General features: G+C 45.5%; 1 protein-coding gene and 1 long non-coding RNA gene across 2 annotated transcripts in view; one reads left to right on the forward strand and one right to left on the reverse strand.

Annotated features, from left to right (window-relative positions):
* Nucleotides 1–25588, forward strand: part of LOC114018710 (sodium/hydrogen exchanger 10) — a 304510-nt gene that overhangs the window by 256300 nt on the left and 22622 nt on the right. The window lies entirely within an intron of this gene.
* Nucleotides 22359–24362, reverse strand: LOC122466214. Its single transcript, XR_006291567.1, has 3 exons — nt 24341–24362; nt 23550–23823; nt 22359–22465 (listed from the first exon to the last, which is right to left on the reverse strand). It is a non-coding gene; the product is annotated as an uncharacterized LOC122466214 (long non-coding RNA).

A 25588-nucleotide genomic window follows, 5' to 3' on the forward strand; every position in this document is an offset into this window, starting at 1 on the left:
TTAACATTGACTTCAATGGCACTTATATACATGCTCAAAGTTTTTTCCTGAATAGGGGTACTGTCCTGAGGCCTAGATGATTAGTGGTGTTCTATTTTTCTCTTAAAATTCGGTATTTTACTGAAAGTGCAAGTTAGACTTACAGGACAATTGCCAGGCTCACTCTCCTCCCTGCTTTGGAAAATTGGTAAGTCTTCCAGTACTTCTCCTTTTGTTGATGATTTTTTAAAAATAGATATCGGTGGTTCAGTAAATTTCTTTAAAAAAATTAGCTCTTGGTCTAAGAGTCAAGTCATCCTTACTGGCTAATTTATATATATTAAATGTCTTTATTATTTATACAGCACCCAAAAGTTAGGGTGGTGATTTGTAGATATGTAGTAAGGCAGAGTTGTACCCTGAAGAGCACTCTGTATATAACATGACATAATGAGAAAGACAAAAACAAAGGAAATAGGTAGAGGATAAGGGTGAGAACTTAAGAGCATCCATAATGGGTCAGACCAATGGTCCCTTTAGCCCAGTATCGTGTCTTCTGACAGTAGCGAGTGCCAGATACTTCAAAGGGAATGAAAAGAACAGGTACTCCTCAAGTGATCCATCCCTGTCATCCAGTCCCAGCTTATGACTATTGGCTATCTGGGGCAGCTGCAGCATGGAGTTCCATTCCTAGCCATTATGGCTAAAACTATGAATTTAACTAATTCTTTCTTGAATCCAGTTATGCTTTTGGCCTTCACAACATTCCATGGCAATGAGTTTCATAGGTTGACTGTGCATTGTATGAAGAAGTACTTTCTTTTGTTTGTTTTAAACCTGCTGCCTATTTTTTTTCATTGGGTGACCCCTAGTTTGTCTGTTCATAAGCCAGAATTATTTTCATTGTTATTTCCCTTTGGCCATTAGTCTCAGAATATTCATGAAGTATTTGCATTGATTGTAATAAATTCTTTTTTTTTAGGTTGAATAGTTATGCAGATGTTCACATTTTTAAATGGTTGATTGATTGACGTGATAGTCTTTGTTTTCATCTGGATTCCTCATCAAATTCTTTTAAAAATCCTGATTTGTTCTCTTGCATGAAGGTAAACAAAACTTTCTGCAGCTGAAGAGAAAACCATTGTAATGTTAAATAGAGCTATGGTCTTTCTACATCCTTTTCAATTCCTTTTAGTTACACCACAGCCTCTAAAAAGGATCATTCTTTTGGTTTTTGATTGTTGTAGTGGCTAACAGCATTGTCATCCCTCTGGTCCATGTTCATGTGAGACTTGGATTAAAAGCTCCAGAAATGTTGCTACCCATTATTAGCTTCTTTCTGACAAAATAGATATGTAAATGTATGTATGTTATCTATGGATGGGACATTTTTCATGAGATGGAGAACTTTCCATCTTTTATTCTAGCTACCTATCAATGGAGGAGGGAAGAAGAGCAATGGGGTAGGAATTTGGATTTGTGTAAATAAAAAATGTGGAATAACTTCCATAGCTTTCTGCTTTTAAAAAAGTCAGTAAATACTATGTGGAAGAGTAATTTCATTACTATCTGCATGCAATGAAATATGTGTATTAATACTAAAATCTTACATTATATAGCTCCTTTAATCCAAATTACTTTATAAACACTCAGATTACTTTTTCCACTACTGAAATTCAGCCATTGATGGTTTGAAACACAGCAACTGTCTAAAACCACATGATGGCATATACCATTTTTTATGAGAAAGCATAGAATACCATATACAATGGAAACTGAAAGGGGAGTTTAAGAAGGCAGAATGTAGTTATTCAAGTTGGAATTTGAATATGATGCAAAGATTCACAGCCCACTCTTGCAAAAAGGATCATGGTACCTTAATGACCACAAGTCATGAGGACATTTCATCCAAGAATAGAACCTATTAAAGTGAGCTAATATCAGCTCATTGTTTTTAGCCATACTGTGTTTTTAACCTGATTCTTTGGATTGGAAAAGAAATAGTAAATTACAAGCTTTATTAATTCCAAATTTGCTTAGACATATTGGCTGAAATCTTGGCTCCATTGAAGTAAGTGGAGTTTTGCCCCTAACTTCACTGGGGCCAGGATTTCCCCCAATATACACAATGAACCAATTTTCCATCACACTGCAGCCCTTTTCACAGGTCCACTGGTTCCAAGGATCTTTAAACCTGACAGATCCAATCAGCTGGGAATTCCCTGGTCCTGTGTTATTCACACACTCAGCTCCTGGCGTAGTGATGTGGCCAATGTGCTCTGCTGATCTGTTGGCTTCTAAAAAAGCACCTGAAGGCCACTGGTAGGCATGCTAAAGTAGTACAGAAGCCAGCACAGAAGCAGCCCCAGGATCAAGCTATGGCAAATGGCTCCTGACCCTTCTGAGCTATTCCCAGCATTTATTGGGTGCCAGTCAGAATTTGACTACTTCTTGTGTCTAGATATCATCAACTATTGTACTTGTTTTTGACAGCATATCTGCCTTCTCAATTGTATCTGTGACCGTGCCTGTATTTTTTCCTACCTCCCTATACTCATTTTTTAAAGAATTAGGGCCCTTTTAATGAACCACATGACGTTACTCCAAAAAATTATTCAATACATCTTTACATCCTCAGTTGCATTAAGTTAATTTATGTCTAAAAGGGACAACACAAAAAAGGGAGGATCAGTAGTTGAAGTTCATCAGGGATGTTGAATTGCTTAAGGTACAGATTTTGAGGTAGAAAGGAACCAAGAAATCAAAATCTGATTATCACTGAATAACAAATATTGCTTTACATGAGGCTTTTACCCTTATACAGCAAGTCATTGAACCTCCCTTCACTTTCTCATCCCTAGGAGCTATTCCTTATTCCAAACCACCCCTTGCAAGCAGACCTCACCTCACAAACCCTAACAACAATTCAGGATCTGAGACTGCACAAAGGAGTGGGGAGATTCTTCCAAGAATAAGGGGAGGTGTATTGCAAATAGCTTCTTCTTCGAGTAGTGTCCTTATGAGTGCTCCACTATAGGTGTCTGCATCCCTGAGCTGCTGATCAAAGAACTTCAGTATCAGTGTCCTTTGGGCCCACATATGTGCTGTCTCTCGTCATGCTGCACCATGAGTCTAGCTAGAGTGTGCAGGCTAACCATCTTCAGTTCCTTCTCAACTGCCCGTGGCTAGAGATGGAGCTTTAGCTGTCCATTTGGAGATTGTTAATTCTTTTACAATTGCTAATTTTTAGCTTCTTTTGAAGTCTATTTTCTTTCTTTTTTTCATTTGCTTTTCTTTGGCCATTGCCTAAAAAAAGAAAAAGACTTTATTCTTTTGTCCCTTGACAAGGGTATGCCCGGCTCCTCAGGCTTCAAGAAATGTCACACTTGCAGCAAGGCGATCCCGATCGCAGACAAGCACTCTCAGTGCATCCTCTGCCTCAGTGAGGGCCACATCCAACAAAAGTGTACTCTTTGCCAGCAGCTCCAGCTGAGATCCTGCAAGGACAGAGAGCTTGGCAAAAAAATTATCTTCATGAAGGCAGCTTTTTGTCCTTAACCTGCCAACGGATGTGAGTCTTCCCCACAACCTTCAACTTCGAAGGACAGTGGGTTGAAGAAATGGTCTGGGGACTCCTCTCATAAGTCAAAAAAGAGAGCAGGAAGTCCCCTCAGCGAGCCTAGGGATATCTGTAAGCAATCACCATCTTGCTCAGTATCCTCATCACCACTGGCACCAAGACCAGCACTGATGGCAACTGTCGATCTCTGGTACCACTGACAGGTCCACGGACCCCTGGGGCATGGGCACCGAATCATTGGTACTGAAAGATAAGGGCAGACACCCTAGGAAGACACTACCGGTATGCAAGTTGATCTTGGTACCGCCAGCTACAGTAGCCCACTTGGCACTGGAGAGACTGGTACAGACAAGGTCTCCATCTCCCCCGATACTGCCACTGCAATGATCAGTACCAGAATTCCACCAGACCAGGGACCTCTGCATAACAGAGGCACCCGAGTCTCCGCCCCTTGGTACCAACTTCATGGCATTGAGCCTTTGCCAGGCATGGAGGATATCCCCACAACCATGCCATGCCCCTGCACTGTCTAGCGAGGGGTCAGACAGTGAACAAGAGGCAGTCTCATAGTACTCTGAAGCTCCATATGAGACCTGCTATCAACAAGGTCTGGGAATCTACCAACAGATGGCACCATCACCACCATCTTGGTACGGTCACCCATGGGCATCTCCATCAGGTCCCATACCACCAAAATGGCCATACTTGGACCCCTGGGCAGTGCACTGACCGGCTGTCTTGCGAGCTTCAAGCCTCACCTGACAACCCTCCCAACACGCCCTTTCAGCCAAGGCATCTGGGGCCACAGAGCCTCAGGAAATGGAGGAACAAAAGGCTGACATGGAGGAGGATGTAACACCTAAAGCCATATCTTCCTCTTACCCAGACGAAGCGGTCGTGCCTTCACCCCCATCCATTGCTTATGATTTCCGTGTGTTCCAGGAGCTGGCGAAAAGAGTTGTAGATACCCTCCACACACCACTGGAGGAGGTCAAGGACACATACCACCAGCTCCTTGATATCCTCCACTCTTCTTCCTTCTCGAAGATCGCCCTCCCAATTAATGAAGCCATCTACTACTTGGCTAGAATGGTGTGACAAACCGTGACAAACCCTGGCATCGATAGCCCTGATGTACAAGCATCTTGACAAGAATTATGTCCCCACAAAGAAATCAGAGTGCCTTTTCTCCCACCCACCACCCAACTGGATCATGGTGGACGCTGTGAATTCCTGTGGCCAACACCACCATTCCAGGGCAATGCCCTATGACAGGGATTGGAAGCGCCCTGATCTCTTTGGCAGGAAGGCATATTCCTCAGCCACCTTGCAATTCCACATTGCCAACTATCATATGCTCATGGCAAAATACGATTACATGGACTGATTACATAAGCTGATTAACTGCCAAAGAGTCAGTGGGAATCCTTCAAGGCCATAATTCAGGAGGGACAACTAGTTGCAAAAGTATTGCTACAGTTAACCTTGATGCTACTGACATGACAGCTAGATCCATCTCCACGGCTGCGGTGATGAGGCAGGTGTCATGGCTCCATTTGTCGGGATTCCCGAAGGAGGTGCAGACCACAGTAGAAGACCTCTCCTTCAAAGGTGCAAATCTCTTTGCTAAGAAGACCAATGCCTCCCTCCATACCTTGAAGGATTCCAGGGCCACCCTCAGGTCTCTGGGAATCTATACACCGGGGCAAGAGAGACACTTTAGCCCTCAATCCCAACACAGGCCATATATGACTCAATTCCCATCACAGCGCCATTATGAGTGGCAAAGAAAAAACATGGAAATTCCTGAAGTGTAAGCCGACGGGGTCACGATCTTTGACCCAGCCCCCTGCCTCTAAGCATTACTTTTGACAGGCAGGTTGAGGCACCACAAGCCTACTCCCCACAACTGACTATGATTATGCACGCATTTGACCACTGTTTGGAAGCTTTCTGCAGTGCCTGGGAACGCACAACATCGGACAGATGGATCCTACAGATTGTCTGATCTGGATACTCCATCCACTTCACTGACCCACCCCCTCCACAACAGTCTTCCCTGTCCCTCTTCGGGGACCCTTCTCACGAGAGTCAACTACAACAGGAGATAGCTCAATTCCTCCAATTAGGAGCCACAGAACCAATACCTCAACATCTTTGAGGCAAGGGGTTCTACTCTTGTTACTTCCTAGTACCCAGAAGAAAGGGAGGTTGGAGATCCATACTGGACCTCAGAGCTCTCAACAAGTTTGTCAAAACTGAGAAGTTCAAGATGGTCACCTTATCGAAGATCATTCCTGTGACAGGTTTGTTACAGAGACACCCTTGGGACTGTCATCTGATGTGCTGAGACTACCTCTGAACCCATTTTCTCTGCCAGTTTGGGCCTTCAGAACCCTGCCTTGTTGAGCCAGACACACAAGCCTGCTGCAACAAAGCTTATGCTCAAATAAATTGATTAGTCTCTAAGGTGCCACAAGTACTTCTTTTCTTTTTGCAAAGATGTGTTACATGGCATATCTAGCATAAAGCATATTCCAGTTATGTTAAATTTACACTTATAAGCATATTTTCATAAACATATAGAGTGCAACGTCACATACTGCTCCTGAACTTACTGCCAGAGTCTTGGATGCTGTCCATGGTAGGGATTTTACATGTACTGCCTCTGTTTGTCTCTGGTTACATACTCTTCCAGTACCTTTTAACCTTATGATGTCATTCATAGCTGTTCTAGCAAAGTTCTGGGTTCCAGGTGCCTGAAAACATGTTGGGGTATAGTATCGTTAACAGAATGCAGATAGCAATATCTGTTAAAGTGTAGGTGTCTTGGCATTTAGCCACCAATGCCAGGAGGCAGTGTGCCTCAGTTTCCCCTTTCACACAGCAGTGTAGGCAAGTTATACTTTTGCTGCTATGCCAAGCTGCCTGCCTGTTTACAGGTATAAGCTGAAAAGCAACATGTTTGTGGGACTGTTTTGTCACCATCCCTAGCATGTATAAAAGTTTTTGCCAAAAATCAGGTATGTCACACATCTTCAAAGGGTTTAACATTAGTATTAACTCCTTTGTTTTGACCCCTAGATGAAGTAGCAAAAGATAGAAGATTAACAGCCAATTTATGACAGACAGACTCCATTCACACAGCCTGGCTGGCCCAGTGTCCACTTTATTTCCCAATACCTTAGTTTACCATGGTAGGTGTTCAGACACAGATTCTCCTGTATCTTTGGAGAAGGCTCTTAATTCAGGTATCGGTTTGGGGTTCTGGCAAGGAAAGGGTGCACTGCAGCCACACCTGCCCTCAGCCCCTCCCGCTTGAATTTCTTTGGGTTGGACCCCACCCCCTTGTGAAGCTTCCCAAATGCAAAGTTTTTCTTCCCCCAGCCTTGAAGAAACTTATCTTTTACCAGGGTAGCAGGAAAAACATTCTTTAATGGAGTGCTTTGGATTGGTAAGATCCCCTCGGTCACCCCACTTTCTGTTCCCAACAGGTCAGCTGGGTGGACTCACCCCTCCAGGAGATCTGACCCCCAGTCTTCCCTTAAAACCTGATCCATAGGTGAAGGGTCTGGCATTTTAGATGCAGATCTTTCACCCTCCTGCTGGGGAAAAGCCCTCCTACAAAAGGTGGACAGACCCTGTCCCCCCTCACCTTCCATCTGGACTTCCCTCTCTGGGCTCCCCTCTGAAGCAGACACTCCTGTGTCCCCTAAAAGGGAAGGTTACCCTGATCCAGCTGTGGGCTCACAGCTGCCAGCTATAACAGACCCTTCACTGGCCAGCAAAATCCCCCCCCTTTCACTCAGGTTGGGCTTGCTTTCAGCTACAGAGCCCTTGGAGTCTGTTCCCACTGCAGCAGTCACCAGGACCGCAACTTTCATCTCCGGGATACAGGTCTCTGTGCACCCCAGGGCAGGACCTGTCCCCTGCTGACCTGCAATTTCCTGGCAATCAGCACCTGGGAAGGCCTCCCTGTTACAAGGTGGAACATCCCCCTCCCCCAGGGAGATTGTGAGGGGTTGGGTCATAGAAACCCCCTTGGGAACTGCCACCTGATGTGCCGAGACTACCTCCGAGTCTGTTTTCCCTGGCAGCTTGGAACTTGAATGCCCTGCCTGGTTTGAGCCAGACACGCTAGCCTGCTACAAACACACACTCACGTCTGAACAACGTCCCCCAAAAGCTGCAGGCTTAACTGAAAACAGCTTAAGAAGTGTTCCTGTCTCCAATGCTCAGATGCCCAGCTCCCAGTGGGGTCCAAACCCCAAATAAATCTGGTTTACCCTGTATAAAGCTTAATAAAGGGTAAACTCATAAATTGTTCACCCTTTATAATAGGGATAGAGAGATATACACAGCTGTTTGCCCCCCTCCCCCAGTATTAATGCATACTCTGGGTTAATTAATAAGTAAAAAGTGATTTTATTAAATACAAAAAATAGGATTTAAGTGGTTCCAAGTAATAACAGACAGAACAAAGTGAATTACCAAACAAAACAAAACATGCAAGGCTAAGCCTAGTACAATAAGAAAACTGAATACAGCTAAAATCTCACCCTCAGAGGTGTTTCAGTAAGCTTCTATCACAGACTGGACACCTTCCTAGTCTGGGCACAATCCTTTCCCCTGGTACAGTCCTTGTTCCAGCTCAGGTGGTAGCTAGGGGATTTCTCATGACTGCAGCTACCTTTGTTCTGTTCAACCCCCTTATATATCTTTTGCACAAGGCAGGAAACCTTTGTCCCTCTCTGGGTTCCCACCCCTCCTTTTCAATGGAAAAGCACCAGGTTAAAGATGGATTCCAGTTCCGGTGACATGATCACATGTCACTGTAAGACTTCATTACCCACTTGCCAGCACACAGATGTACAGGAAGACTTACAAATAAACATAGTCATCTACAGTCAATTGTCCTAGTTGATGGGAGCCATCAAGATTACAAACCACCATTAATGGCCCACACTTTGCATAATTACAATAGGACCTCAGAGTTATATTTCATATTTCTAGTTTCCGCTACACGAATGATACATACAAATAGGATGACCACACTCAGTAGATTATAAGCTTTGTTATGATACTTTACAAGAGACCTTTTGCATGAAGCATATTCTAGTTAAATTATATTTATACTCATTAGCATATTTTCATAAAATCATATAGAGTGCAACATCACAGAGATGATCACAGGACAGGAGCTGGCTTTATCCAGCCCTTCGTGCAGGGACCTGCCTTGAGCCCCAGGGCTGCAGGAACTGGTTTTGACCACCCCTGCCTCCAAAGCCACATTCTCCACTGCTACAGAGGAATTAAAGAGACACTCTCGTATTCCCCCAGCAGCACATGTGACTTCAGGCTCACCCCCCCGGGCTTTTAGCACAAGATTCCTTCTTGCTCTTAACAAACCCTGGGACAGATTCTGCCACATCAAAAAAATCATTCCTCAGTAGAAACGGTGCAAAATTGTGTGTCACCGCTGCAACAGTCAGTTCAGCCTGCAAATCACCAGTTTCCATGTGTACCTTAGCTAAAGGTGCAAGGACTTTGCAACCTCCCACCAATTCTAATTCTGCCATTTTTCCTGGTAACAAATCCTTCTCCTGGATCAGGTCCTTCCTGACCACAGAAATTTCTGCACCGGTATCTCTCCATCCTCGGAGCACTTTGCCATTAAGCTTAACAGCATGCATATGCTCACAGCTGGGTTGTGTAGAAGCAACCTTTACAAATCCTGTGTGAAAAGAGGCAGCAACCTGGGATACCCCTGTGCTCTGAGAGACAGCAGCTTCATGTGTTACCTGCTGCCTGTTTCCACTCAGCCAATGACACTTATTCCTCAGTGGACTTACAATGATGCACCTTCTGGACTCCTCTGCTTTACTCCTAAATTTAACCCTGTAGGTTGCAGATGTAATCTGAAACTGTTTTCAAACCAGTTCCTTAAATTTACCAGAGTTTGAAGCATCATCAATAGGCATCTTATTGAATATGTCCAGAGCTCTCCCAGTCAATTTTACAACTAAAGTGGTCACTTTTTGGTCTTCAGGAATCTCATTGAGAGTGCACAGTCTCTCAAAGGTGATGAAATATTCGGCAATATCACTGGATTCATCATACTGCGGGCATAATCGTTCCCATGTGTGGATTTTTGTGGAAGTAGAGCCAGCTGCTGAAGGATTTTGTCTCTTCCACTCCATTACAGCCAGTTCATGCTTTTGTGTCTCAATTTGAGGCTGTATTTCTCTGTCTTTTAATTCCAGGCCAGCTTTTTGTGCCTCCATTTCATTGTCTTTTAACTCCATGGCTTTTTTGTGAGCAGCTTCCTCCCTGGCTGCCTTTGCCTCCATAGCCCTTCTCTGTGCAGCCTCTTGCCTGGCTGCCTCTGCTTCTTTGAGCCTCATTTGAAACTCGCGGTCCTTTGCCTTCTCTTCTGCTTCCAGTCTGGCCAGCTCTAGTTTTGTAGCTGCTTCACTGGTAGTCATTTCCCTGCTTTCTTCCCTCGCCCCAAATAAACAAACAGAAAAAACAAACAACCAGTAACCACTTTGTCTGTTCTCCAGCCACCACACTCAAAACTCACTTAAAATCATCTGGTACAGAAGCTGATTTAAATGATAGGTTACAGACTACAGTTAGTAGTTCTGCAATTTCACATTTGAGTTCCTTCAGAACTCGTGTGAATACCATCTGGTCCTGGTGACTTACTGCTGTTTAATTTATCAGATTTATCAGTTTGTTCCAAAACTTCCTCTAATGATACCTCAATCTGGGAAAGTTCCTAGGATCTGTCACCTAAAAAGAATGGCTCATGTTTGGGAATCTCTCTCACATCCTCAGCCATGAAGACCAATGCAAAGAATTCATTTAGTTTTTCTGCAATGGCCTTATCGTCCTTGAGTGCTCCTTTAGCACCTCGATTGTCCAGTGGCCCCACTGGTTGTTTAGCAGTTCCATCACTGGAACAGGGAAACTGGTTTTTGGCCCTCAACCTACAGGACGCCTGCTTTCACATTTCCATCCTACTGGTTTACAAGTGATTTCTCAGATTCACTCTGGGACATGACCATGACCAGTACAGAGTCCTCCTCTTTGGACTCTCATTGGCCCCAGCAGTATTTTCCAAAGTTCTCTGAATAGTAGCTGCTCATTTACGCTCGCAAGGGATAATGACCTACCCATACCTGGTTGATTGTCTCCTCAGAGCCCGATCGCTCCAGGGAGCTTGTTGAGCCATCAACACCATGATACATATGTTTACAGAACTGGGCTTACAGATCAACACCCAGAAGTCAACCCTCACGCCAGTGCAGTGCCTGGAAATCACAGGGACTGACCTGGATGCTCTAAGGCCAAAGCCTTCCTACTTCAACACAGGTTCCTCTCCCTGATTTCACTCATTGACGTGACTCAACATAGTCAACAAATACCAGCCAGACTCTGCCTCCAACTGTTGGGGCATATAGAGGCGGGCACAGCAGTGACACCACACGCCAGACTTCCAATGCAATACCTACCGTTATGGTTTAGTTTGGTTTACAGACCAAACAGGGACAGGCTGGACAAACCCCTGTCATAGAATCATAGACTATCAGGGTTGGAAGGGACCTCAGGAGGTCATCTAGTCCAACCCCCTGCTCAAAGCAGGATCAATCCCTAATTAAATCATCCCAGCCAGGGCTTTGTCAAGCCTGACCTTAAAAACTTCTAAGGAAGGAGATTCTACCACCTCCCTAGGTAACGCATTCCAGTGTTCCACCACCCTCCTAGTGAAAAAGTTTTTCCTAATATCCAACCTAAACCTCCCCCACTGCAACTTGAGACCATTACTCCTTCTCCTGTCCTCTTCTACCAGTGAGAATAGTCTAGAATCATCCTCTTTGGAACCACCTCTCAGGTAGTTGAAAGCAGCTATCAAATCCCCCCTCATTCTTCTCTTCTGCAGACTAAACAATCCCAGTTCCCTCAGCCTCTCCTCATAAGTCATGTGTTCCAGACCCCTAATCATTTTTGTTGCCCTTCGCTGGACTCTCTCCAATTTATCCACATCCTTCTTGTAGTGCGGGGCCCAAAACTGGACAAAGTACTCCAGATGAGGCCTCACCAATGTCGAATAGAGGGGAACAATCACGTCCCTCGACCTGCTGGCTATGCCCCTACTTATACATCCCAAAATCCCATTGGCCTTCTTGGCAACAAGGGCACACTGTTGACTCATATCCAGCTTCTCGTCCACTGTCACTCCTAGGTTCTTTTCTGCAGAACTGCTGCCTAGCCATTTGGTCCCTAGTCTGTAGCGATGCATTGGGTTCTTCCGTCCTAAGTGCAGGACCTTGCACTTATCCTTGTTAAACCTCAGATTTCTTTTGGCCCAATCCTCTAATTTGTCTAGGTCCCTCTGTATCCTATCCCTGCCCTCCAGCTTATCTACCACTCCTCCTAGTTTAGTATCATCCGCAAATTTGCTGAGAGTGCAATCCACACCATCCTCCAGATCATTTATGAAGATATTGAACAAAACCGGCCCCAGGACCAACCCTTGGGGCACTCCACTTGATACCAGCTGCCAACTAGACATGGAGCCATTGATCACTACCCGTTGAGCCCGACAATCTAGCCAGCTTTCTACCCACCTTATAGTCCATTCATCCAGCCCATACTTCTTTAACTTGCTGACAAGAATACTGTGGGAGACCGTGTCAAAAGCTTTGCTAAAGTCAAGAAACAATACATCCACTGCTTTCCCTTCATCCACAGAACCAGTAATCTCATCATAGAAGGCGATTAGATTAGTCAGGCATGACCTTCCCTTGGTGAATCCATGATGACTGTTCCTGATCACTTTCCTCTCGTGCAAGTGCTTCAGGATTGATTCCTTGAGGACCTGCTCCATGATTTTTCCGGGGACTGTCACTCCTTACCAGGATCAAAAACTCCTTCGTCTGGTGGAAGGACCCAGCCAATGTGTGCAAAGGGATCCTCTTTTTGCAGACGTCACCATTGAAACTCCTTATCACCGGCGCATCATTCATAGGGTGGGACACACATTTAAACAGCCTCACGCTGCAAAGCAAATGGTCACTTTTGGAGATATGTCTACGCTTCCTCTTCAAGTGCTGTCCCTGTGGGCGCTCCACTTCAGGTGACGGAGAGTCCCAGTGCCGTCGATCCGAGATTTTCTGTAGCAGTGTCTGGTTGGGGTGCGCGTGCACAGTAGCAGTTTTTCGACACTGCTGGTGCCTCATCTAGCACACGCACTCCCCACCCCTTCAGTTCCTTCTCAATTGTCCTTGGCTTGAGACGGAGTCCATTAGCGGTGTCACTAAAAATCTAAAAATTAGATAGCCTAGTTATTACCTTTGTTTATTAGTAATTTGTTACTTTAATTAGTATAGTTATAGTTAGCATTAGTTAAACTTTGTTAGCTGTTTAAAATAAACCCTTTTTGTGAAAAATAGGGGATGGGAAAACAAAAGGAATGCCTTAAATATGCCTGGCTCCCCAGGCTTTAAAAGAAGTACTTTGTGTAAGGATGCAATACTAATTTCTGATGGCCACTCCTTATGCAGCCAATGCTTATGTGAGTCGCACATACCGCAGAAGTGTGTTTACTGCAACAGTCTCATAGCTAGAGCAAGGAGAGAGAGGGATATTCTCCTTAAACCTATTCTAATGGAGAAATCCCTCACTCTTACATTAGACCCCAGACAGCCCGCGACAAGGGACTCCCCAGGCGCATCCTCCACGGACAGACTAAGTGCCAACTCCTCTACAAAATCGAGGAAAAGGGCTAGGTCTCCACCAAGCTGAGAAACATAAAAAAAAGAAATGGTCTCTGGTGAGCTCACTGCCCGCGGTTCCAGCCTCCTCAAGAGTGAGCACCTCTGACACACCGGACACCTCTGACACCATCCACTCTGGGACCTCTGCCGGCAGGAGGAAGGAGTCAAGTAGCAGGCATAAAGTGGCCTCCTCCTCCACGGCACAGACTACCCCTATGAAGGGCACGGTACTGCAACCTCAACCTCCTGTGATGGCTCCCCCTCCAGCACCGAGCTTATCGGCGCCAACCATGGAACTGCTAAGACCGGTGCCCACGGCACCGAAGAAGGTAACACACAAAGGGTCAGCACCAGCCTCACTTCCACCCAAGGCGGCGGCGCAGAAGAATACAGCACCGCATACAACACCGATCCCCCTTATGCACTCGTCAGATATGGAAGCATCCTCTGCTCCCAGATCTCTACTGCTTGGCACCTCCTGCTTGCCTGTACTGATGGCACCAGACAAACCAGAATCTCCCAATGCACCACCATTTTTGAATGTGGAGGAGGCAGTTTTCTCATCTGGACAGTCCTCTCCAGCAGGCATGGAACCTCATTATGGACCCAGGGACCTGCCCCCATGGCTCACTAACCCATAGATGTGCCCTCCCATTCCATTTCCCAGTCAATGGCCACAGTGGGACCTGTGGGCAGCCTACAGGTCTCAATTCCACAGACCTCCCAATTCTCACAGTAAACCTATATGCTCTGCAAAGACATCAGTACATGAGCCCTCTGAGGTGACAGAGGAGGTGGAGAAAGACAGGGATGAGACCACAGAACACGAAATATCCCCTGATCACAACACCTCTTCTTCCCCTGACGAGGCAGTAATGCCCCTGCTTCCCACTACTACAGATGGCTTTCAGGAGTTATTCCGGCATGTGGCACAGATCCAAAATATTCCTCTTGAGGAGGTACCAGAGACACAACACCAACTCCTCAAGTTCTTATACACTTCGTCTACAACAAAAATAGCTTTGCCCATAAATGATGCTCTGATGGAATCTGCAGAAATTGCATGGCAAACAACTGCCACCATCTCTCCAATCAATAAGTATACGGATAGGAAATACTATGTGCCAAATAAAGGCATGGACTTCCTTTTTGCACACCCACAATGTAACTCCTTAGTGGTGGATGCTGTCAACCAACAGCGCAAATATTCTCAATTCAAATCCATGACACAAGACAAAGATTGGAAGAGACTAGACCTCTTGGGGCAAAAAATTTACTTTTCTGTGACTCTTCAATTCCTCACAGCCAATTACACAGTGTTACTCACTAACTGCAATCACGACAATTATACAAAACTGAATGATTTTGTCCAAGAAATTCTGGAGGAAAAAAAGAGACCAATTCTGTGCTGTAAACAGGGGAGTTTGAGTGGGAGCTCTGTTGGAGGAGAAGGTATTTGTGTGTGCTTGGTTTTGTATTGGTAGTATTTGTATGTGTAGAGGCTTGTAGGGGCTTTGTGCTGGGAGAGAAGCTGAGCCCTGATTAGGGGGCGGGGCTTCACTGACTAGGGGTCCTATAAAGGTAGCAGCCAGTCAGGCAGCGGCACAGACAGCTGCAGCGGCACAGGAGCTAGCAAACAGAGCTGTAAACAGGGGAGTTTGAAAGGGGAGTTTGTCTTGTGGTGCTCGTGTGGGGTTTGGTTTTGCTGTGGGTGGTGGTGTTTTGGTGTGGTTTGTGTTTCCCAGATTAACAGGATTTAGGTGGAAAGGATATGACAGATACAGAGGTGGCAGTGGGAGTGACCCATGTAGCAGATGACACAATGAAGATGACTGGATGTGGAAGCTGTGGTATGTACATGATCCTGGAGGGGGCACCTGGTAAGAGTTTTGTCTGCATGAAGTGCCGTCTGATAGAGCTGATGGAGGAAAAGATCCGAGGTTTGGAGATGCAGGTGGAAAGTCTGGTAGAGTTTAGGAAGGGGTTTGAGCAGATTATGGAGCAAAGACATGAGGTATCTGAAGGGAAAAGCTCAGACTTGCAGATGGAAGCAGGACTAGGGAATTCTGAGGGGAGACTGGGTGAGGAAAGTGGTCAGTGGAAGCATGTGACTAAAAGAACTAGGCAGAGGAAAAGGCGGGCTAGTGAAGGAGAAATAGAGCTTAAGAATAGGTTTGCAGAGTTGGAAAATGAAGAAGGGGCTCAGCAGGTAGTCACTGAGGGTGACAGGGCAAGGAAGAAGAGAAGAGAGGTTAGTCCTATAGGAAAAGGGGAAGAGTTAATGGAGATTACACCAAATATGAGCCCCAGGAGGATACAGGATGGGTTAAAAAGGATTACAAGGGAGAATGGGAATGGAAAGAACTTGCAGCCAGAGGGAACAGGGGATAGACTGGAGAATAGCACCGTCACTAGGAAAAGGCAGGTCTATGTGATTGGGGACTCTTTACTGAGAAGAATAGATAGGCCTGTAACCAGAGCTGATCCAGAAAATAGGAGGGTGTGCTGTCTTCCGGGTGCTAAGATACGGGATGTAGACCTGAGGTTGAAAAGGATTCTAAAGGGAGCGGGAAAGAATCCCCTAATTATCCTTCATGTGGGAACAAATGATACGGCTAGATTCTCGCTGGAAAGTATTAAGGGAGACTATGCTAGGCTGGGGAGGACACTTAAGGAAATTGAGGCTCAGGTGATCTTTAGTGGGATTCTGCCTGTTCCTAGAGAAGGGCAACAAAGGTGTGACAAGATTATGACTATCAATAGATGGCTTAGGCAGTGGTGCTATAAGGAGGGCTTTGGGATGTATGGCCATTGGGAGGCATTCATGGATAGAGGACAGTTCTCTCGGGATGGACTTCATCTGAGTAGGGAAGGAAATAGACTTCTAGGATGGAGGCTGGCACAACTGATTAAGAGAGCTTTAAACTAGGAAATTGGGGGAGATGGTTGGGAGATGTCCAGGTAATCTCCACGCCAGAATTCAGCATAGAGTGGAAAGAAAATGAAGTAAGAGTGGATACAGCTGTAGGTAGGAGGAAGGGCAGTGTAGATACAAGTCTAATAGGTTATACTGGTAGTAAAATAACCGTGCCTAATAGGGTACAGAATGTGAGTGAGGCTAAACAGCAAAAATTAAGATGTTTGTACACTAATGCAAGGAGCCTAGGTAACAAAATGGAGGAACTAGAGTTACTGGTGCAGGAAGTGAAACCAGATATCATAGGTATAACAGAGACCTGGTGGAATAGTAGTCATGACTGGGCTACAGGTATTGAAGGGTATGTGCTGTTTAGGAAAGACCGAAATAAAGGTAAAGGTGGTGGAGTAGCACTGTATATCAATGATAAGATAGAATGTAAAGAAATAAGAAGCGATGAAATGGGTATGACTGAGTCTGTCTGGGCAAAAATTAAATTGGGGAAGAAAACTATTAGAGCCTCCCCTGGGATAGTGCTTGGGGTGTGCTATAGACCGCCGGCATCTAATTTGGATATGGATAGAGCCCTTTTTAATGTTTTTAATAAAGTAAATACTAATGGAAACTGTGTGATCATGGGAGACTTTAACTTCCCAGATATAGACTGGAGGACGAGTGCTAGTAATAATAATAGGGCTCAGATTTTCCTAGATGCGATAGCTGATGGATTCCTTCAGCAAGTAGTTGCTGAACCGACTAGAGGGGATGCCATTTTAGATTTGGTCTTGGTGAGTAATGAGGACCTCATAGAGGAAATGGTTGTAGGGGATAATCTTGGCTCAAGTGATCATGAGCTAATTCAGTTCAAACTGAATGGAAGGATTAACAAAAATAAATCTGCGACTAGGGTTTTTGATTTCAAAAGGGCTGACTTTCAAAAATTAAGGAAATTAGTTAGGGAAGTGGATTGGACTGAAGAATTTATGGGTTTAAAGGTAGAGCAGGCCTGGGATTATTTTAAATTAAAGCTGCAGAAGCTATCGGAAGCCTGCATCCCAAGAAAGGGGAAAAAATTCATAGGCAGGAGTTGTAGACCAAGCTGGATGAGCAAGCATCTTAGAGAGGTAATTAAGAAAAAGCAGAAAGCATATAGGGAGTGGAAGAAGGGAGGGATCAGTAAGGCAAGCTACCTTATTGAGGTCAGAATATGTAGGGATAAAGTGAGACAGGCTAAAAGTCAAGTAGAGTTGGACCTTGCAAAGGGAATTAAAACCAATAGTAAAAGGTTCTATAGTCATATAAATAGGAAGAAAACAAAGAAAGAGGAAGTGGGACCGCTAAAAACTGAGGATGGAGTGGAGGTCAAGGATAATCTAGGCATGGCCCAATATCTAAACAAATACTTTGCCTCAGTCTTTAATAAGACTAAAGAGGATCTTAGGGATAATGGTAGCATGATAAATGGGAATGAGGATATGGAGGTAGACATCACCATATCTGAGGTAGAAGCGAAACTCAAACAGCTTAATGGGACTAAATCGGGGGGCCCAGATAATCTTCATCCAAGAATACTAAAGGAATTGGCACAAGAAATTGCAAGCCCATTAGCAAGAATTTTTAATGAATCTGTAAACTCAGGGGTTGTACCGTATGATTGGAGAATTGCTAACATAGTTCCTATTTTTAAGAAAGGGAAAAAAAGTGATCCAAGTAATTATAGGCCTGTTAGTTTGACATCTGTAGTATGCAAGGTCTTGGAAAAAATTTTGAAGGAGAAGGTAGTTAAGGACATTGAAGTCAATGGTAAATGGGACAAAATACAACATGGTTTTACAAAAGGTAGATCGTGCCAAACCAACCTGATCTCCTTCTTTGAGAAAGTAACAGATTTTTTAGATAAAGGAAACGCAGTGGATCTAATTTACTTAGATTTTAGTAAGGCGTTTGATACGGTGCCACATGGGGAATTATTAGTTAAATTGGATAAGATGGGCATCAATAGGAAAATTGAAAGGTGGATAGGGAATTGGTTAAAGGGGAGACTACAACGGGTCCTACTGAAAGGTGAACTGTCAAGTTGGAGGGAGGTTACCAGTGGAGTTCCTCAGGGATCGGTTTTGGGACCAATCTTATTTAATCTTTTTATTACTGACCTGGGCACAAAAAGTGGGAGTGTGCTAATAAAGTTTGCAGATGATACAAAGCTGGGAGGTATTGCTAATTTAGAGAAGGATAGGGATACCCTACAGGAGGATCTGGATGACCTTGTAAACTGGAGTAATAGGAATAGGATGAAATTTAATAGTGAGAAGTGTAAGGTCATGCATTTAGGGATTAATAACAAGAATTTTAGTTATAAGCTAGGGACGCATCAACTAGAAGTAACGGAGGAGGAAAAGGACCTTGGAGTATTGGTTGATCATAGGATGACTATGAGCTGCCAGTGTGATATGGCTGTGAAAAAAGCTAATGTCGTCTTGGGATGCATCAGGAGAGGTATTTCCAGTAGGGATAAGGAGGTCTTAGTACCGTTATATAAGGCACTGGTGAGACCTCACCTGGAGTACTGTGTGCAGTTCTGGTCTCCCATGTTTAAGAAGGATGAATTCAAACTGGAACAGGTACAGAGAAGGGCTACTAGGATGATCCGAGGAATGGAAAACTTGTCTTATGAAAGGAGACTCAGGGAGCTTGGCTTGTTTAGCCTAACTAAAAGAAGGTTGAGGGGAGATATGATTGCTCTCTATAAATATATCAGAGGGATAAATACCAGAGAGGGAGAGGAATTATTTAAACTCAGTACCAATGTGGACACAAGAACAAATGGATATAAACTGGCCACTAGGAAATTTAGATTAGAAATTAGACGAAGGTTTCTAACCATCAGAGGAGTGAAGTTTTGGAATAGCCTTCCGAGGGAAGTAGTGGGGGCAAAAGATCTATCTTGCTTTAAGATTAAACTCGATAAGTTTATGGAGGAGATGGTATGATGGGATAACATGGCTTTGGTAATTAAATATTCATGGTAAATAGGCCCAATGGCCTGTGATGGGTTTTAGATGGGGTAAGATCCAAGTTACCCGGGAAAGAATTTTCTGTAGTATCTGGCTGATGAATCTTGCCCATATGCTCAGGGTTTAGCTGATCGCCATATTTGGGGTCGGGAAGGAATTTTCCTCCAGGGCAGATTGGAAGGCCCTGGAGGTTTTTCGCCTTCCTCTGTAGCATGGGGCACGGATCACTTGCTGGAGGATTCTCTGCTCCTTGAGGTCTTTAAACTACAATTTGAGGACTTCAATAGCACAGATATAGGTGTGAGGTTTTTTTGTGGGAGTGGTGGGTGAAATTCTGAGGCCTGCGTTGTGCAGGAGGTCAGACTAGATGATCATAATGGTCCCTTCTGACCTAAATATCTATGAATCTATGAATCTATGAATCAATGAGGGACAACTTATTGCCAGAACAACACTCCAGGCATCCCTTGATGTGGCAGACACAGTGGCATGCACAACGGCGACAACCATTGTCATGCACAGAGCATCCTGATTTCACTCATCTGGTATGCCAAGAGAACTCCAGACCAAGATGGAGGATCTTCCCTCAATAGGGACAAGCTCTTCTCCACTAAGACAGAAGATCCTCCATTCTATGAAGGACTCTAGAGCCACACTGAGGACCCTCAGGATCTACACACCCCCTACCAGGAGATACAGATACCAGCCTTACAATTATAACAGAGACAGCACGTCTCAGCGCAAGCAGAGACCATACAACAATCAAAGACAAAGGCACAGACCACAGAGACATTGCCCTACCCAATCTCATGCTGCAACGTCCCAAGCACCACTAAACAAAACACTATTTTGAAACATTGGTCGAGGGTCTGACCAACCTTCCCCAGCGCCAGCTGAACAAACAATCCAAATCTTTGGTCATCTGCTTCAACCATTTTACAATACGTGGACCTCTATCACCATGGACCACTGGATTTTAGAGATCCTTCGAACGGGTTATGCCATCCCTTTTAGCTCCATCCCACCTACCCCCGTCCCTCTTACAGATCCTTCTCACAAGCATCTATTAGGACAAGAACGACATCACCTTCTACAATTAGAGGCCGTGGAACAAGTTCCACAACACAGAGGGAAGGGATTTTATTCCCATTATTTCCTGGCTCAAAAGAAAAACGGAGGTTGCTGACCCATACTAGATCTCAGAAAACTCAAAAAATTTGTCCGTATCCACAGATTCAGAATTGTTACACTGAACTCTATTATCCCTTTGCTGGAAAAGGGTGACTGGTTCTCAGCCCTCAACCTACAAGATGCGTATTTTCACATTACCATCCATCTCGCTCACAGACGATTCCTACGATTCACAGTGGGACAAGATCACTTCCAGTACAGAGTACTGCCATTCAGACTGTTGACAGCTCCAAGTGTCTTTACCAAAACCCTAGAGGTGGGAGCTGCTCATTTGTGCAGACAGGGAATATTGATATTCCCATACTTAGACGATTACCCTACCCTGACAGAAACATTACGCATTACTGGACAAACCATGTCTCCCTTTCACTTCCTAAGACTACAAATCAACACAAATCCATCCTAATTCCAGTACAACAATTGGACTTCATAGGAGTGTACCTGGACTCAGTGGAGGCCAAAGCATCACTGCCAATGCCCATGGGTGGTGTGTATCATAGACTGGGGGAAGGCTATGCCTCCCCAAACTGCCTGGCATGGCCCCACCCATGCTCTGCCCAGAAGGTCCCCTCCTGCTTGCCCTTCCCCTTTATCCCCAGTCCAGGCAAACTGCTTGCTCATTTTCATGGAATTGGGCTAGGGATGGGGGGACTTGGGGTGGCTGGGGCTGCCCAGAGCTGGAGGCTGTGCTGCCTGGTGCTCAGGAGGCTGCTGGTGCTGGAGTGTCCACCCTGTGCTTGGGGGCACTGAGAGCCGCGTGCTGCTCACCTATCCCGCACTCTGGGGCTGGGGGCTGTGCACCACCTGCCCTCCCGGCATGCTGGAGGAGGGGGCTGGTGGTTGCAGGGAGAAGGGGCTCTGGCAGGGCCTTGGGTAGGAGGGGTGGCACCTTGGGCCAGGGCTAGCCTCCTCAAGCTAGCAGGTCACCCGCTGCCCATGCGGATGCCCCGATTCACAGCAATGATCTCCCTCATATCAGTGGTCGCAGACAGCGCATAGGTGTCTTCATGCACCTGCCTACAATTTTTGGGACATATGACGGACACCACTTTCATTGTAAAAACATGCCAGAGTACATATATGCTGCCTTCAAGGATGGCTGAGCTTGGTATATATTCCACGAAAGCACAGCCTAAACAAAAGACTCACACCAACCCCAGAGTCCTACATTCACTAAGATGGTGGACAAACCCAATAAATATTTGCTCAGGCATCCTGTTTCATCAGGATCCACCATCCATACAAATCACAACAGATGCCTCACTGATTGGACGGGGAACTCACCTAAACCAACATACAATCCAAGGCAAGTGGTCCCCCACAGAAACACATTTACACATCAACCTACTTGAATTACACTCGGTCCTACATGCCTACATTTCCTCCCTCTTATACGAGGCAAAATGATAAGGGTCCCGACAGACAACATTGTGAGCATGTTCTATATAAACAGATAGGATGGAGCACGTTCCCACTCCTTATGCACAGAGGCCTTAAAACACAACATCACTATTGCAGCAGCATACCTCCCAGGTCGACTGAACATGATGGCGGACACGTTAAGCAGATAGTTTTCCCAAGAGCATGAATGGGAACTTGATGACGAAATAACACATTTTTCACATGTGGGGATCCCCACACAGACTGGTTCGTGACGTTAGTAAACAAGAAATGCCCAAAGTTTTGTTCACGAGCAGGACTGGGGCACAATCCCTAAGGGATGCTTTTCTTATCAAATGGAATGCTCTTCTCCTATATGCATTCCCACTGATACCTCTAATCTCCAGAGTAATACACAAAATACAAACCGACAGGGCCAAAATAATACTCATAATACCGACATGGTTCCCTTATCTGATACATACGGCAATCTGCACACCATTCACTCTCCCTCACCTACAGAATCTTCTCTCTCAGGACAATGGTCAAGTCCTCCATCTGGACCTGGAGAAACTTCACCCAACGGCATGGCTCCTTCATGGCTCCACCACGACGAACTAACCTGCTCAGAACAAGTAAAACAAGTGTTAATAAACAGCGGGAAACGCACACAGCACTTACCTCCAAAAATGGAAAAGATTCTTCCTATGGTGCCAGAACAAACAAATATCTGCAAGCCAGGCACCACTTCCACTAATCCTGAAATATTTATTATCTCTAAAGAACTCAGGGCTTGCTACGAGCTTGCTTAGAGTTCATCTCGCCACCATCATGGCCTTCCATCAGCAGGTAGATGCGACATCTATATTCACTCACCCTATTACTAAATGATTTCACAAAACATATACCCAGATGTCCGAGCACCCATGCCAGCATGGGACTTAAATCTGGTGCTCAGAAGTCTAACCAACCCCATGCTCATTATTTAACTTATCTATGAAAGTGGCATTCCTGGTCACCATTATATCGGCGTGAAGAGTCAGCAAGATAGGGGCTCTCATGACTTACCCCCATACATAATATTCTTCAAGGATAAAGTGACACTTAGAACACATCCTAAGTTTATTCCCAAAAATATCATCCTCGTTCCACCTCAACCAACCAATTCACTTACCTACATTTCATCCGAAACCATACAGTAACGCTCAAGAAGCGGTCCTGCACACATTGGACGTGCAGTGCACCTTTGCATTTTATCTGGACAGAGTGAAGGCCTTCTGAAAATCACCTTGACTTTTTGTGTCAACAACAGAATGATCAAAGGGCTCTGCCATATCTACACAAAGATTATCTAAATGGATATCCAGCTGTATCCATATGTGCTATTCACTGTACAACACTGAAGCCCCTGTGGACATCAGAACGCACTCGACAAAAGCTTTATCTACCTCCATGGCATTCCTACACAATGTGCCCATTCTAGACATCTGCAGGGCGACCACCGGGGCCTCTTAACACACATTCACAAACCACTATGCAATTACTCTCGGTTCAAGGTCAGACACAAGATTAGGCATCACTCCACTAGCCTCAGCAACAAACTCAACTCCAAAGTCCCTTCCACCCTCATGAGGGCACTGCTCTACATTCACCTGAAGTGGAGCACCCCAGGGACAGCACTCGAAGAAGAAGAGAAGGTTACTCACCTTGTGCAGTAACTGAGGGTCTTCTTTGAGAGCTTGTTCATGTTGATTCCATTCTAGGTGTGCATGCCCCTTGCGTGCCCAAGTAGGTGTTAAGTGCAATTAGAAGTTAGAGTCCCATCGGGGACTTCACTCCAGGTGGGGCATGCTCTGGTCTCCAGGGGTTAAACCCTGCTTGGACTGCAACAGGCCTATGCCTGTTAGTGAACCCCGCAGCAGTTGCCCCAGGTGCTTGGCAGAATCACATGTGAAGGACAAGTGTTGTCTCTGTAAAAACCTAGGACCCAGAAAGAGTGCAATATCCGTTTGAGGGGTCTCCTCACGGAGGCTGCCCGCCAACCAGCTTCTGAGCCGTCCCAGCCGAACTCTACCCCTAGTATCTCAGCCTCGGTGTGTAGCACACCCCCGGCACTGTAGACTGGTGACATGGGTGTAGCGAGGTTGAGATTCACCGGCACAGCACCTCCTGCTGGTCATCTCAGGAATTAGCTCTTCAGCATACAGAGCACCTCCTACTGGCCAGTGTCTCACCTGCCACTGGCCCCATGTCCCTCCTGGACCCCGAAGCCCTTTACCTTGGGGTGCTGCCCCAGCAGTACCCCACGATCTGGGTCTCTCCTCCCAGGGGAACCCCCAACCCTCTATCCCCACCTTGCCTCAGTGGCTACTGCCAGTCATCATCTAGCCCCTGCTCACTAGGGCAGAGTGCAGTCTGTAAACCACTCATCATTGGCAAGGAGGTAGGACCTGCTGCCTTTGCCTATTCCCAGGTTGTATCTCTGCTGCCCCAGTACCTTTGTAGGCCTTCACCAAGACCTGCAGCCTGGGGGTTTACCGGGCTGGAGCTCCCCAGCTCCTTTTGTCCTTTTCCCCAGCACTTCTCTGCTTCGGTACCTTGCTCCCAGGCAGCTAGCCCGTCGCCTCCAGGGCTGGAGGGAGACTTCTTCAGCTCCTGGCCCCCAGCCCTCTTATCAGGGCCAGCTGGGCCCTGATTGAGCTGGCCACAGCTGTGGCTGCTTCCCTGATCAGCCTAGCTTTTCCCAGCTGCAGCCCTCTCCAGGGCTGCTTTTAACCCCTCTTCTCCAGGAGTGAGGCAGCCGCCCTACTACAATGGGCATCAGTCCACACTTTTGCAGAGCACTATACGATCACTAGAGACTTTGCCTCTGATGTCATCTTTGGCTCCACAGTACTGTTATCTTAAGTGACCCAACTCCGAAGTCCCAGCCCTCCAAAAAGGATACTGCTTGGGAGTCATCTACAGTGGAGCACCCATAGGGACACTACTCAAAAAAGAAGTAGTTCTCACCTTGAGTAGTAACGATGGTTCTTCGAGATGTGCCCCCCCCATGGGTGCTCTACAACCCACCCTCCTCCCCTCTACTTTAGAGTTCTCGTTATGACTCTGTGGTAGAGAAGGAACTGAGGATGATTAGTCCACACGCGCTGGCTAGCCTCCTGGCACAGAATGAGGAGAGACCATGCATGTGTGAGCCCAATCTCTGATCAGCAGTGCAGGGACACAGACAACCTATAGTGGAGCACCCCTAAGGAGACGCATCTCGAAGAACCACTGTTGCTGCACAAGATGAGTAACTTCTTTTCTTCCAGCCTTACCCAAATTTCAGCTCAAAAAGTGTACACTAACTGCCAGCAACAGTATGCATATCTTCAGCAATTATTAAACTAATAAAATACGTATATGAAGTTCTAGTAAGATATAATCTTCAAACTAAAATGGTTATTTAAACTGCAGCCTGCAAAAGCAACTAATTGCCTGAAAAGTACTATCTATACCTTTGTGAAGAACCAAATGACTCTAAAAATAATCAAGCTTCTCTTTCAAAACAACTCTTTTCCCAGCAGATGTGCACTATATGAAAAGCAGAGGAACAATAAAGCAGATAGCTATGGGACTTATTCCCCTTAGCAGGAGTACCAGCTGGAGTGCTATTAATCTCTCATCTAACACATTTGACACTTACTGGTAGAAAATTTCATATTTTAAAATGTCATCTTCAGTGCCACTAAGTCTGTGATTA

This window comes from Chelonia mydas, chromosome 6 (genome assembly GCF_015237465.2).
Source record: "Chelonia mydas isolate rCheMyd1 chromosome 6, rCheMyd1.pri.v2, whole genome shotgun sequence".
Lineage (NCBI taxonomy): Eukaryota > Metazoa > Chordata > Testudines > Cheloniidae > Chelonia > Chelonia mydas.